The following is a 9,863-nucleotide window of genomic DNA, read 5'->3' as shown; positions in this document are numbered from 1 at the left end:
AGTGCTCAAAGCTAGGAGAGTGGCCTGGTCAGATGCACCGTGGAGGGTGAAGTAGAGAGGACAGGGGGCCGATTGGCCAATTTAAAGGCTGTCACAACTGTCATAGTGAGAGGGGTGTAGGCCTAAGCTGGGACAGAGGCGGATGGGGTAGACTGGAGGACACTTGGGTAGTCGTTCTCAACTGGGGGCTGGTCTGTCTGCCAAGAGCCATTTGGCAATGGCTGGAGACATTTTTGGTGTCACAAGTTAGGGGAGGGTGCTACTAATGTCTAGTATGTAGAGACTTCTCTAGTCAGTTTCATCATCTTTAATAAAGGTTATTAGAAGGATTAAACGGGTTAATACATGTTCGGTATTTAGAAAAATGGCTGATACATGTTAAAAACTATGTAACATGACCTACTGTTATTTTAAACATAAATCCTCTGTTCAGAGCCCTGCACTGGCTTCCGCATCATGTAAGTGGGACCAAGTCCTTCCAAGGGCTGACAAGGCCCTACCTTGTCCAGCTGCCTCTCGTCTTTGCCCCATCTCCTGCCGCCCTCCTTCCTCTGTGTGCTCTGGCCTCACTAGCCTCTTTGCTCTTCCTTGCACACTCCTCCCACTCCTGCCTCAGGGCCTTTGAGGCTCTGCCTCTAGGAATTTATGTGATTCCCTTCCTGACCTCCTTGAGGTCTTTGCTTAGCTGTCACCTTCTCAGGGGATGTTTCTTAGCCACTGTATATGTTGGGGGGAAAAATAATCTCTTCCCTTTCATCCTCTGCGCTGGCTCTGTCCCTGTGCTCCTGCTCTGTTTTATTTTCTTCAGAGCACTTTCATCATCTAACATAGCACCTATTTCATCTTCTTATGTGCTTACTGTCTCTCAGCTGGAACATGAGCTTCATGAGGGTAGGCACTGTTGCCTGTTTTGCTTGCTGCTGCATCCCCAGGGCCTAGAACCTTACTAGCACATTCCAAGTGTTCCTTCTATATTGCTTAAATGAATAAACGGAGTGAGTGAGCGAAAAACCCCATCAGAAGCCAGAGAGGTGTGAGACGAATGGAGAGAAGGTAAAATGGTGGAGGGGAAAGGAGGATCTGAGTGGATCTGAGAGGGGCCCAAGGTCCTGGCATGGACCAGGACACAGAGCCTTGCTCATCTGCCCTCCCCAGGCCTTCCATCCTCATCTGCTCGCTGGGATCTTCCTGCAGGCAGTGGCCTGCTCTGTCTGCCAGGCCCCAGGCAGGGCACCCTCAGCCCAGGCAGATGGCCAGGCCTGAACAAAGTGTCCTTTCCCCTCTGATAAGCTGCCTCCCTCCAGGGGCACACAGAGCAGGACATGTCCTGTGGCTCAGGAAGTACCTGAGGGCCTGGGTGGACCTCTGGAGGGGACACAGGCCATAAGTAGCCACTCTACATGGAGGCTGAGCAGAGAAGCAAGGACCCAGCCTCAGCCCACCACCCACTCCAGCCTGCAGTCACCCTCATTCATTCAACAAAGCTCTACTGAGAGCCTGTCCGAATGTGGCTGGGACCAGGTTCCCGCCACTGCAGGGGATGAGGGAGATGGGGTGAAGCCTGCCACGCACTGGGACATTGGCCTGCCTCACCTGCCTTGCCCTTGCTAGTGTGCTATGAGGTTGGGCCGGAGGCCTAGAGCAACTTTGGGGACAGTTGGGATGGGCAGGGTGCTGAAGAGGTGTCTTTTGGCCTCAGGGTGGGGACTGAGGACCCTGAATTTCTCCAGGCCTCCGTGACCCTTCAAGTCTCCAACGCACCCCCCCACAGGTGTTTCCCTGTGCTGCGGGGGAAACTGTCAACGGTTTCTGATAATTAGCTGTTGCTAATTCTGATGAAGTTGTTTATTAGGAGCTCTAAACCCCAAGACCCCAGGCCCAGGGTCCTAGCCCCTCGAACCCCCATAGGCCTGTTTCTGGCTCAGTATACACTCTTCACTTGGCTCCTATCCTCCCTATGGTCCTGCCTCAACTTTCCCACCACATTGAAGAATCTGTGTCCTACAAGAGGGGACTTTGGTAATGGGGCACAGTGTTTTGCTTGAACACATGCACAAAGAAATGGTCCTTGGGTCTACGCATCCCCCCACATACCTCTCCAAGTCGCTGACCGGCCCTGGGCCTCAGAGCCTGAGGACTCCTCAGCCTTCACTGTCTAGGACAGGCAGGATGGGGCCGAGGCAGGTGCTGAGAGCCAAGCTCGGCACTCTCGGGGAGACCCCTGTCTTTAAATCTGTATGATAGGTGATGGCTTAAGGTCTCTTGGTTTCCCTCGGGCCTACAACCTGTGAGGTCCCAGTTAGCATGGGACCTCAATGCTACCTGCAGTAGTTTAAGAGCCTGGTCCTAATATCCTTTGGCACTCTTTCTAGGGCAGGGGTGGGATCATGTTCTTCTCGCTTTGAATCTGGGAGGGCAGTGGCTGCTTCCATCAGTAAAATACAGTGGAAATGATGCTATGGGACCATGGAGGCTAAGTTAGAAAAGGCCACATAGCTTCCTCTTGCTTCTTGTAGGACAGTGGCCTTGGGATAAGCCAGCCCCCACGTGAGGAGTCAGACCACCTTAAGATTGCCAAGCTGGAGAGGCCACAAGGAGGTGGTCTCAGCTGAGTTCCCAGACATGGGAGGGAGCTGTCTTGGGCATCTAGTCCCTGAAGCCTTTCAGATGCCTCCTGCCCCAGGCGACAGTGAGCAGCATTCATATGAGACCCCAGGTGACAGCTGCCTAGTGGGTCCTTCCATAATTCCTGACTCTTAAAACTCTGAGCAGAATAACATGGTGGTTGTTTCACACTACGAAGTTTTGGATGACATGTTACATGGCAATAGTAATCCAAACATTACCCACAAACTGTTCCTGATCCCTCTCTTGGTCCCCTTCCCACCTTGTCTCCCAGACTGAACGCCTCCTCCACTAGACCCAAAGCCAGGAGGTGGCTCCCTGGGTTCCCAGAATGCCGTGGGGGAAAGCTGGGACAGGATGCCCACCCTCCCTCTGGCCCCGGGGGGTGAATAGGAACTGCTGGGCTTACCCTGATGCTGGTGATCAGCCAAGCCCTCAACGGATGAGCTGCTGGGTGGCATCTCCACCCTGGTTCCTGGATGGGGACCTCTGTGCCTGTGTTGGTCCTCAGCCAGGCCCTGCCCTCAGCCTCTGGCACTCCGTGTCTCTGAGGCCGGCCTCCTGATCCCCAGTCTGTCGGCCGAACAAGGCTGGAGCTGGATGAAGATAAGAGAGCCGGTCGCCAGAGCTCAGAGCTGCAGGAAGCTGGGGACTTGGACAGGAGTCAGTGCTAGAACGACTGACTGGTGTGTGGAGGGTGCATTGGAGATGTCTGTCATCTGACTGGATACTCAGCCCCATCCCCTAGGGCTGGTGGCAGATAAGGGAGGTGAGGGTTAGGGAAGTTGTTTATTCAAGGTGAAGCACTAGGAAGTGTCAGGTTGCCTCAGAGAGTCCAGTGGTGGTCCCTGTGCCCAGACTGCCCCGCAGAGAGCACAGGTCCTCAGTGTGACCTGCTGGCAGGACGGGACCCAGAAGCCGAGCCTTGATGAGCAGACATGGGGAAGATGGAGAGTCCTGGACAAGGCTGTGGGTCTTTGTTTCCTCACCTTGCAAGTGAAGAATAGCTGCGCCATTGCCATAAGGCCATTTGAAGTTTCGATGCTTTGATAGAGACCTGGAAGGACTGTGGAAAGGTTCAGGAAATGCTCATTCTTCTCTGCTCTGAATGGGAACAGCGTGAGCAGCTGGGTGTGTCCTGGTGGGGGTTCTGAACAGAATCTGGAGGCAGCCTTCCAGCTCCCACTCCCAGCACTCAAGCCCGAGGGGAGGGAGCTGGAGAAGCCAAAGGACGCTAATTAGTTTGGACCCCCCCAATATGGATTTTTACTCCTGCGGCCTGGCTTATTCCTCTTTTAAAGAATGCCACAGGGCCTGGGTGGCTCAGTGGGGTAAGCCCCTGCCTTCGGTTCAGGTCATGATCCCAGGGTTTTGGGATCGAGCCCCACATCGGGCTCTCTGCTCAGCGGGGCCCCTGCTTCCCTCTTTTTTTCTGCCTGCCTCTCTGCTTACTTGTGATCTCTCTCTCTCTGTGTCAAATAAACAAATAAAATCTTAAAAAAAAAAAAAAAAAAAGAACCCCCACAACCTCTGTCATCTCATCCAGGCATCTTCCAACCCTGACAACCTGGAAGTCCTCCCTGCTGTCTCGTTTTCCTCCTGCTGTGCATTTTGTCCACAGAGAGCAAAGGAGGACTGACGAATCATGGTGGTTGGCACTGGTTGGTCTGTAGGGATCAGGGCAGGAGCACCCTGCGTGTGGCCCCAGAGCAAACCCATCCTGGGCGTGGAGGCCTACCCAGCTCAGGAGAGAGGGAGCAAGGCCAGGCCCACGGCAGCTGAAGTCAGAGGAAAGATCTAGATGGAGGCTGGAGGCACAGGCCCTGTCACAATGGCTAGAGTCTCCTCCCAGCCACCCTCGAAGGAGTTCTAAGCAGCGACTGTGAAGGCAAAGGAACCGCCCTCTGGCGGACAGAACTCGTGGGTGAGCCCATTCCCCTTCCAGATGCCCTGTCTGCAAAACTTCTGCAGAGGGAAGATTAAGCCAGCAGGCTCTGTGGGGTCAGGCAGGCCTGAGTTCGGGTCCCAGTTCTGTCATTTATTAGCTGTGTGGCACTGAGTAAGTCCCTTCACCTCCCTGAGATTTCTTTATCTGCAAAATGGGAACACGGTACTAGCTGTATGATCTTCACCAGTCTGTTAGATAGCTGAGTTCCACTCCATCCGTAGCATGGGAATGATCCATAAGCCCTTTGATGACCTTCAAATCCCCTCTGCTGTGCAAGCCTCGGTTTTCTCTTCTGTAAAATGGGGGCGGGGCTGAGGCCGGACTGAGTGCGCAGATGCAGCCACAGCACCACCTAGGGGTGGATAGCAGGTATTGGCCGTGATGGGTCATGAATAGTTTTCCCTTCCCGCTCCTGCTCCAGGTGCTTGCAGAGCCTTCCTGTTTGTTCCCCCACCGAACCCTGGACAGTCCTGAGGACTGGCTGAGGTGCTGGGGGCCGCTCCTGGGTGTGGCTAAGTTTAGAAAGAGGTTAGAGGGGACGCCTGGGTGGCTCAGTTGGTTAAGAGTCCTGGGATCGAGTCCCACATGGGGCTCCTTGCTCGGCAGGGAGTCTGCTTCTCCCTCTGCCTCTGCCTGCCATTCTGTCTGCCTGTGTTCACGCTCTCTCTCTCTCTCTCTCTCTCTCTGACAAATAAATAAAAAAGTCTTAAAAAAAAAAAAAAAGAAAGAAAGAGGTTAGAGAATTACAGCAGCACCGACCAAAGAAGGAGCTGCTAAGGTCCAGCTTGGCCCAACCTGTGTTTGTCAAAGTCTACTGTGGGTCAGGGGCTGGGCCAGAGCTGGGTGCCCTGGCCACCAGGAGGCTGAGGCCCTCAGGGAGATCTCTTCCTGCTGCCAAGACAGACGGGCCAGCACACAGCGCAGACTCAGTACTATCTGCCAAAGGGCTGAACGCAGCCCTCCTCACCAGATGGCCCTAGAGGTCTGAGGCTGGGCTTGTTCACTGCAGACCAGGAGCGCCCTTTCCAGAGGAAAGCCTGTCCAGCTTTGATGGCCCAGACCCGGAGGGTTTTATGCCACTGGGGCTTCAGGAAGGCAGCGCCTTACTCAACAACTTGGGGTGTTTCTGAGTACTCTGGGATTGCCTCCAGAGCTTCTGAGGTTGGGGTGGGATTGGGGGCCAGGCTTCACCAGGCCTTAGTCGGGCTCCTCTCTTCATCTTGGGCTGGAGAGGAAGAGAGCCCCAGGAGGAGCTCGGTGGGGGTGTGGGAGGAAGAGGCTGACTGCTCAGCCCAGGGAGTCCCTCCTCTCCCTCTGCTGCTCTCCATCTGGCCAGAAGCCTCCTCCGCTGCCCCAGGACAAGGGCCCTAGTGTCTGTCGGCTCTTGGGCTAACAGCAGGCCTTTCTCTCCCTCTCCTCTCCAGAGTGCCTCAGCTGTGACCCTTCCCTGCCCCCTTGGAAGGGCATGGCCCACCCCGTGCTGCAGGACCTCTTCCTTCTGAATGATCCAGAAACAGAGGCTGGCAAAGCTGGCAGAGGAGCAGGTCCTGTTTGGTGGACAAACCCTTATATTTTAGCCATTGCTAGCTTTGGCCCAGCAGCCCAGGCAAGGACCGGTTCACGGGACCCAGTCCTGCCAAGGTGGGCGTGGGGCCTGGCTGGAGGCCAGGACCCAGCCCAGGTGGACTTGACGTCATCGTCTTGGTTTCCTGCCAGGCAAGGCTGGCCCTGGCCCCGAGGAGATTTTCCATGCTGGTCCCCTTTCCCAAGAGGATCCCTGGGATGATGTCCCCTCTCCTTCTAACAGGCCTCCCTTGTTGGCAGGTGAAGTACAGAGGCCCTTTCGCAAAATCTGGAAAGAGGCAGAATTGCCAGAGGCCTGCCCCTGTCTTGGGGGGCTCCACTGTGCTGACCTGGATAGAAGGATGGGGAGGCCTCGCAGAGTGACCAGCTTCCACTGTAACCTCCATCATTCCTGACTCTGACTCAGAATTCAGGGGGTTTTGCAGCTCAGTCTAGGCTCCTGTACTTCCTCCTCCTGGCCAGTGTGTGTAATGGACATTCAACCATTGATTGTTCATCTGGGGAGGGGACTTGAGCTTGATTTGTGGAGAGCTTGATAAAACCTTCTGCCTAATCAATGTTCCCTCCTTGGTCATTCCATAAAACAAAATCCACCATTAGACTGTCATTTCTTTGGATCCACAAGCACTTCTCTTTATTCAGACCCCTCAGGACTATGCAAATAAAGACAGTTGTTTTGCTGACTGTTCTAAGGGCTTTACAAAGTAGTTCCTGATCTTAGACATTCTTCACACACCCTTCCAGGTCCACTGTCCTACTCTTCTGCGTTTGCTCTGGGCTCTGGGAAGCTGATCTCTGTGGCCTGAAGTACTTGGCTCCCTCGGCCTCTGAGCAATGAGAGGCACTAGTAAGACTGGAGGGCAGGAGGAGAGACAGGTGTGGGGGGTTGTTCCATTGGCTACTTTTCAAGCTTGGAGTGATAACAGCTCTCTGTAGTTGATGGCTCCAGGTCTCTGTACCATCCCTTTTCCAGGCCCTTAACCCTGCCTGCACCTCTGTGGGGGGATCCACTTGTTAACCTCTCTTTAGTCCCTCATTGGGGATGTGTTGGCAGTTTCCTGCCAGGATCTCACTAGTACAGTCCTGCATCCTTATTTTCCACCCAAGAACATGGAGGGCCAGAGGGCTGGGCAGCTTCTCCACACAGCTGGCAAGTGTGCAGAGCTAGGACTCCAGTGGTCCTCCTCTAGGAATTCTGCTTTCCACTTCTGTTTGTGGAGGTGTCTGCAGAGGGGGTCCCCCTTTTCCTGCCTGCACACCTCAGGGCACAGGAGGAGGGAAGACCTGGGGTATCCCCCCCCCCCCCATTTCAGGACTCCAGAGCCAGGGTGCTCTTCTCTCAAGAGGTCAGAATTAGAAGGAATCACCCTTCCCTCTGTGACAAGAGGGAATCCCAGAAGATTATTTTCTCTCCCTCCTCACCAGACCAGAAGCACGTGTTAAAGTTAGGGGGCCACATTCTTACAGTCCGTTTCGTCTTTGGTCCCTTGCATGTGAAGGTGGTCAGCCATGTCTGAAATAAATAGATATGGCATCGATGACTAGGGCGTGGGGGTGGGGTGAAGGCAAACAGAACAAGTATTGTTTCCTTTCAGGCTTCCTGAGAGGGTGAGTGTTGTGGGAGGGTGTGGATGAGAGTATAGGAGTGAGAGTATGAATGTGTGAGGGAGAGTGTGTCGGTGTGTGAGAGAGAATGTGCGAGAGAGTTGGTGTGAGTGTGTGAGAGTGTGAGGTAGAGTATGTGAATGTGTAGGAGAGAGTTGGTGTGAGTGTGTGTGTGTGATAGAGAGTGAGTATGTGAGACAGTGTGAGAGGGAGAATGTGTGAGAGTGTGTAAGAGAGCATGTGTGAGGGAGTGTACATGAGTATATGAGGGAGAGCGTGGGTTTGTGAGGGAGAGTGTGTGACTGTGGCATGTGTGAGTATATGAGGAGAGTGTTGGTGTGAATGTGTGAGGGAAAGTGTGTCCCTGTGAGTGTGTGTGTGAGGTGGGTGTTGGTGTGTGTGAGGGAGAGGACATGAGTATATGAGGGAGAGTGTTGGGATGGTTGTGTGAGGGAGAGTGTGGTTTTGTGAGAGAGAGTGTGTGACTGTGGCATTTGTGAGTATGTGAGGAGAGTGTTGGTATGAATGCGTGAGTGAGAGTGTGTGACTGTAAGTAGTGGTGTGTGTGAGGGAGAGTGCAAGTGTGAGTGATGGTTTCTGGGGCGGCAGCGCTGGTGGCGGCTAAGTGGTTACTGTGGGCTGGGGTGCCCGCCCAGGGCAGCTTATGGCATGGGGAAGGAATTCTCTGGGAACCCCAGAGGGCCTGGGCTGGCACCCCACCCACGGCGGGTGACCCAGCTGGGTGGTTGCTACACTGAGTCAGACCTTCTGGCCTGACTCTGTCCCTCCTCTCCGGGTCCTGTTGCCATGTCAGGAGTGAGGGGCTGAGGAAGCCCTTCAGAACTACCTGTTATTTGCTTCAAACCACATGATGACACAGCAAGCGTGGGGGTGGTATTCCTACCCTTCCCAGCTGCAGTTATGGAGGGCCAGAAAAAGGTTAAAGAGCAGTCAGAGCCAAGAGTGAAATCTGGGAGGGGGATGGGAACTCTGTTTACAAGGGGCGCCTGGCTTGTAGGCAATCGGCTAATTGTCTGCCTTCAGCTCAGATGGTCTGTACAGCCCAGAGAGGTCTGTACTCTGAGCAAAGTCACACAGCAGAGCTGGGAACGAGTGGCCAGGAGGCAGCTGAGGTGTGGGTGGGGGCGTCTTGCGAAGGAGGCCTGGGCTTCACAGCTGGTAGTCTCTCCTATGTCCATTTGCCTGCCTGTCCCCCCACTCCTTGGTGCTTCTTCTAGTCCAGGGAGAGGGTCTGGGTACCACCACCCTTTCTTCCCTCACCTCTTCAGGCCCAGGTCAGACAGTAAATGGAGGTGGGTTTCCTGGAAGTCTTCCTGCTGGATCTTGGAACTTGGGGGTGATGCTTTGAACACCTTTGTTTTTATTTATTTTGGGTTATAGGCTATATATTCACATAGTCAAAATTAAAAAGTTAAGGAAAGAGATGGCAAAAGGTAATTTCCCCCCATCATAGCCCATACCCCACACCCTGCTCCACCTTCTAGAGGCCCCCGTGATCACTGACTCCCTGTGAATCCTGAGTCAGAGCTTCCCATCTCTTCTGTTTTCCCTCTAGGAGAGGGTTCCGTGGGAGGTGGGTACAAGGACATGCCCAGCCATTGACGTTCGGGCCTGGACCAGGCACCCATTTGCCTTGGGATGGTGGTGAACTCTTTCCTGGGTCTGAACTTGGCCCCAGCTTGACAGCATCCTGCTCGAGCCACTCAGGAGGGGTGGGGCCCATTGCTTCTCCTTTTCCACTGCTTAGAGCCACATCCCTGGAAGCTCCCTGCCCTCCACCGAGGGGACCCAGGCACCTGACACCCTGAGCTGGGGCTACCCCAGTATCCTTTTATCTCCTGACACAATTCATATAGTTTTGCCAACCTCTTTCTTTCTCCTTGACAGTTCAAATCTCCATGGACTTGGGATGCCTGGCTGGCTCAGTTGGCAGTGCAGGCAACTCTGATCTCGGAGTCGTGAGTTCAAGTCCCACGCTGGGTGCTTACTTAACAACAACAACAACAACAACAACAAAAAACCCCACATGGACCTGTTAAGCACTTACTGTGTGCCTGAGCTGGCCTGGGGACACCAAGTG

The sequence above is a fragment of the Mustela lutreola genome, chromosome 6 (assembly GCF_030435805.1).
Source record: "Mustela lutreola isolate mMusLut2 chromosome 6, mMusLut2.pri, whole genome shotgun sequence".
In the NCBI taxonomy this organism is placed as follows: domain Eukaryota; kingdom Metazoa; phylum Chordata; class Mammalia; order Carnivora; family Mustelidae; genus Mustela; species Mustela lutreola.
This window is presented reverse-complemented; position numbering follows the sequence as displayed.